At 39.3% G+C, this 5,920-nt stretch overlaps 1 pseudogene; it reads left to right on the top strand.

The window, feature by feature from the left end:
- The first annotated feature begins 2,698 nt into the window (after positions 1-2,698).
- On the top strand, positions 2,699-5,568 carry LOC146311423 (uncharacterized; annotated as a pseudogene).
- The last annotated feature ends 352 nt before the right edge of the window (positions 5,569-5,920 follow it).

The following is a 5,920-nucleotide window of genomic DNA, read 5'->3' as shown; positions in this document are numbered from 1 at the left end:
TTAATACTTCAAAGTCTCTTTAAACTTTTAGGTTTTCTTATAATACATTAAGAATATATCACAATGTTTTTGACCAAATACTTTTATTAATATTGCAACAATATTGTAGTGATGACAGTTGGTGCTTTCACAAACTATGGACATAATGAGACTTTAGAATCAGTAATCATCAGTAATATGGATATAACAACTAAATGGGTAAAGGAAAATAATAGAACAGCAAGGACAGTCTGGTAAGTTAGGAAAATTACATTGGCCATTTGATATATCCTCTTCTCCCTGCATGACAAATTCCTCCTGGATATTGCCTATTCAGTCATGGCACATCACAAATTGGGGAAATAGAGCTGTATTGTTATTTTATGTTTACAAATTACAGGGACTGTTGCAAAAGTGCTTTTAGCAAAACTGATTGTGTCCTATGTGTCTCTTGTGTTTCAGGGGTGGATTTCATGCAGTGCAGATTTTGATCACACCTCTCAAAACAAAAACAAACATTCGCCCAACCTTCAGTTCTCACAGAAGTCGAAACCATAAAAATTGTACACTTGAGGATTTTCTAACAATTGCAAGAACTGTTCCTGAAGATGAGATAATTGAAAGTGAGCAATCTGATAGTGAAGCAGAAACAGATAGTAAATGATTCTGTTTTGCAAGAAATTTCTAATGCTATAGTTCAAACTAATCCACTCCTTTTAACAACTTCGGAGAAAGGTTCCCTATCCACAGATGACCGAAGGAATATATATTTCAAAGAGCACTTTTCTGTTGTAGAACCCACAGAATATCTGTACAACACAGCTCATAAAAACTCTTTTGTTTATATATCAGTCCTGGTAGCGGTATGGATGAGAAGCCCGTTTATTTTGTAATCCCTTTTTTCTCCTGTTTATGTTAGGGAGTCAGGTAAGGTACCTGTATTTCAGATATTTTATTTTATGGGTAGGTAAGTTAGTTAATTTAACCCCAGATCATTTTGTTTGTTATTTTGGGCCATGGTCACCCTGACGTCTTTCTACCATGTTTTTCTGATGTGAGTGATGAATAAATCATTCTTTGTCGGACTGCACCTGCCGTGGCACTGGTTATCCTTGGGAGTGGGGAAAGAGGGGAGACGCATTTGTGTTGTGCTCAGGTTTTCCCCCGAACCGGGCATAACAATCTGTCACTAAGATACTTGAGACTTTACACGGATGGGCAGATTTTTTGGACCACATTGTATTTAATCAAGAAGCTTTATCTGAACACATTAAGTCTTTTCAAGACGGCAAGTATTACAAGGACAATAAGCTACTGGGACAGCAAAACTTATGTATCAGTTTGGCGTTATATATTGATGATTTTGAAGTTTGTAACCCACTGGGCACCTCTAGAAAACTTCATAAGATTACTGCAGTATATTGGGTAGTTCTAAATTTACCAGCAAGATTCCGATCGAATCTCAGTTCAATTCAGCTAGCTCTCTTAGGTAAAAGTGTGGATGTCAAACACTATGGTTATGAAAAGTTTTTTGAGCCATTGATTAAAGATATAAGGTGTCTAGAACAAGAGGGAATTTTTGTGGAAGTTGTGGGTCAGTTTGTTAAGGGCACTGTATATTGTGTAAGTGCTGACAACCTTGGTGCACATGGTCTGGCAGGCTTTTATGAAAGTTTTACTGTTGACAAGTTCTGTCACTTTTGTTTGATAAGTCGCGACCAAATCGCAACCACTGAAGTTAATGACTTCCAATTGAGGGGTGTTGATCAACACAATACATTTCTGGAAGAGCTTAGGCAGACTGACAACCTCCAAAGTGTTAATGGGGTAAAAAGGGAATGTGTACTGGTGTCATCCCTTTGGAGTTGTCCTTATGTTTGAAAAATCTGATCTCAAAAGGTTTCATTACATTTGATGCATTAAACAACTTCATAAAATAATTTCCCTACAAATATTCAGACAAAGTAAACGAGCCTCAAAAAATTCCAAAAGCAAGCTTTGAAAAAGGAACAGTTGCTGGTAATGGACATGAAAATTGGACACTGCTGCGCTTACTTCCTTTTATAATTGGATGTAAGATACCAGAACAGGAGCCAGATGTGCTGATGGATTACCACCCTCTAACAGCATACACAGTTGGTGGAAAGCTGATGGTGACCCCAAGGACGTTCCTTCTCCATTAAAGCAACTCAAAATGGTATGTTCTCTCCTCTCCACCCTGTCTCCTCTTCTCCTCATCTCCCCTCTCATCCACCCTCTTTCTCTCCTCCCCTTACCAACAACTCTCTCCTCTCCTCTATTGTCCTCTGCTCCCCTTCCTCACTCCTTTCCTCTTGCTCTTTCTTTTCTTCTCCACACTCTTCTTTCTTCTCCTTACTATCTCTCTATCCCCACTTATCCCCCTCTCTCTCTCCTCTCCTCACCAACTCCTCTCTCTTCTTTCCTCTCACACACTCTCTCTTTCCTCTCTTCTTTCTTCTCTCCTCATTATGTATTAGTTTTGTGCTGAATGAACTGAAGGCCTTTCCCAAGTATAGGCCAGTTGAGTACAGTGATTGAAGGAAATGAAAAACTGGATATAGACTTTAGCTTTATTTATTTATTTTTTTTACATTTGTAGACTAAATTATTAGCAAATCAACATAATCAGCAGATGAATCTGGAAAAAGGTCCTCATTTGCAGCCGTATGGTATAGGTGTTAACTGTCTTCTAATCAGGTTTGACTATTCATTTACTCCCACCTTTTCTCTCTCCTCTTTTCAGATTTTGTTACTTACGGGTAGTTTTGTTATGGGTAGTTCTTTCCTCCAGAGAAGCCCGGTGCGTCCAGCTTCCTGAAGTGCCAGCATCTGTGGGGCAATTGATTGATATAATTAAAGAGAGACTCGAACTTCCAGGTGATTTCTCACTACAGTTTGAGGATCCAGAATTTGGAAATGCACTATGCAACCTGACGGCAATATCTGAATTACCAGCTGAGCATACAGTCCTGCATATAATGTGGAACTGTGATTCATCTCCACTTAACCAATCCAGTGCTTCAGTGTCCTCTGCTTCAGTCTTTTCCCTGGACACAGTAAGTGTTCACTCTGAAGATTTCAGGCCTAGCTGGACCGATTCTATCCAGATGAACTTAAGGCATGTCTCAGAGTGGCCCTCTCCATGTCCTATCCCCAAGTTTTCATATGATGTTGAACTGAAATTGTGTAAGGCTAATGTGACAAACGAAAAATCTAAGAAGGGCCTTGCAGTGACAAGAGACATGAAGACAGAGATTTTGGATAAAATTGCAGAGGCAGTTTTTGAAATTAAAAGCTACCCCGAGAAAGATGAGCTTGAGTCAGTTGCTTCTGCGCTGGTTCTCAAGTATCCTTGTCTGAAGGAGCCAGGTAGCATCACAGGCTACGAGGGATGGAAAGCAAGTATCAAGCACAAACTTGGAAACTACAGATCAAAGCTTCGTCAGGCAGGCTGCAATGAGGTAAATGTAAACAGGAAAAGGAAAGGGGGAGATGACAGTCAGGACAGTCCTTTCACCCTTAAAAAGCCCAAACGTGGAGAGGTCAATCATGTCCCAGATTATCCACAACACCACAATGATTCTACTCTTGAAGAGGAAAGAGTTGCTCTGGTTGATGAAATGAAGAAGAAACAAAAGAACATGACAGTCATACAGCAGAAGACGGTGCTGACATTTTCCCTCGGGCGGAGAGAGGTCGTGGAGTGTCAACCTATGGTATCTGAGGTCCAGGAGAGATGGCCTGCGCTGTTTTCCTCTGAGGAGGTAAGGCTGTCCTAATTTATTCAGTAATTCTGTTATTCAAATTAGGCACAAGTTATTATACTAGATTGACTATAATTGAAGAAGTACAGTATTTGCTGGCGTAATGTATTGGCAAACTTTATTATACCTTGTGCTACCACTCCACTCAAGGCCCCTCCAACACACTGCACCCACTACACCATCAGTCCAAAAAATTTGCAATGCCAGTGTTTTTGTTATGTTATGTCCTCCCAAGGAGTGCATCACTTACTGCAACTGTAATGGGTGTCAAAATAGTTACATTTTTATTGAATTGTCAATCCTCAAGGTCCATGTTTACAAATACCATACTCTCTTGTCAGTGTTACATCGAAATCTGTGACTCATTACATTCTTTGACCTGTCCTAATATTCTTACCCTAAACATTTCACTCCTATGGAAGCCCATTTCTGCCAGTACAAGAAAAAAGAATCCCCATGCTAAATTGAAATTGTGAAATAAAAAGTCATTATGAGACATTGAGAGAAAAACAACCAAATTTGGACTTCATCTCATAATTTTGACTTAGCATGGATTTTTTTTCTTTTACTGGTGGAAATTTGGCTTCTATAGACTGAGATGGTTAGGGAAAGAATACTAAGGCAGGTCACAGAATCTGATTGGTCACAGACTTCAGCACAACACTGGAACATGATAATATGCATTTGCATATTGATACTGGTTTTTGTGGAGGGTATTTCCATTTCTGTGCAAAAGACATAACATGGTCAGGCATTGAACATGGTGCAGACTGCACAAGACAGCTACCCAGTAATTTTCTGTGCTGAATAAATGGCAATATTTTGTTGATTGATTGTTAACATGGTTGCAATGTTGTTGTTTTTTTTAAGTTTTACATGTTGCTGGGTCTGACCTGTGCTTTATCTTCATTACTATAAAAGAGTTCTGATTTTGCATTGTGTATAAGTACACTATGTTACTATACAAATTGAAATGCTTGTTTTCCACTGAATGCTCTTTAGACATCCAACATTGTGTCCCACGGACAGCAGCACTGAGAGGCCTGCCCATTTTCCTCCGAGAAGATGCAACAAAGGTTTTCCTGAAGTGCTTGATAAGTACAAAAAAAGTAATGCAAGTAAAACTAATTCCTAATTCCCATGAGATGTTTTAAAGGATGTGTTCATCCAAAATGGAAATATACACCTCCTCAGTGCAGTCCAGATAATTTTATGGTGAGGATTGCAGTTGTCTATAACTCTCGCTCCCTTTTTTCTGCTGAGAAGCAGCTGGGCATTGTTGGTGGGTGTTCCGGAGCAGAAAATACTTTTGTACAAAACTCATCATAAGGTTGGTGGGTGAAAGCTACTGTGTCATTAATAAAATCATTTCTTTTTAAAACCTCCATGAGTCAAATGACCAGCATGGTACGGAAGTTAAGTTCAAATCAGTAGAAATGTATTTTGTCTTTAGTTTTTCTTAGCTCTCAGTAATGCATCTGTTACTTTTCTTCAGGACACTGACATTTTGGAACCAGTGCTGAATGGTGCATCTGTTGCCATCCTCACCATCCTACAAGATAACGATGCCAGTACGTCTGTGCGAGACCAGGCAGTTGTGTTGGAAGGGGACATCGTGCTACATAACATTCCAGACCTCTCTACTGCCTTGGCATACATCTTTGGCCTTCTGTATGCCCTCAGTATTGATTATCCAAAGCAGATGAGGTATACCTTTGAAGCAATTCAGGCCATCTTTTTTCAGCTCGGTGGCTCTCGATGCTCACAGCACATAAGGCCTCTGAAAACAAAGCTTTTGCTGTGACTGTTAATGGGGAGGCGAGACATGACTTTAACTTGTGTTCTTTAGCCTGTTCAAGTGCATTGTAGTTGAGTCATGTAAAAAAAACAGTAGTTAAACCGCTTTTCCTCTGATATAATCATTTGCCAGTTACCAAGAGTTGCATATTTAGTGTTTGAACTGTTAGAATTCATTATTGTCTGTATGCAAAAAAGAAAAACTTCACCTCTGTTTCAACTGGCATAAGGATGAGTTGACAATATATGGTGAGATTTTGTCATGCAGTATTTTAAAAAAATTGTTGAAGTGTTGTCCACTTCACATGAAGCGCAGAACTGGTGTTTTACCTGTTAGTTCCCTGTTCATTGATGGTAAA

This window comes from Lutjanus erythropterus, chromosome 18 (genome assembly GCF_056507025.1).
Source record: "Lutjanus erythropterus isolate fLutEry1 chromosome 18, fLutEry1.hap2, whole genome shotgun sequence".
NCBI classification, from domain to species: domain Eukaryota; kingdom Metazoa; phylum Chordata; class Actinopteri; order Lutjaniformes; family Lutjanidae; genus Lutjanus; species Lutjanus erythropterus.
This window is presented reverse-complemented; position numbering and strand designations above follow the sequence as displayed.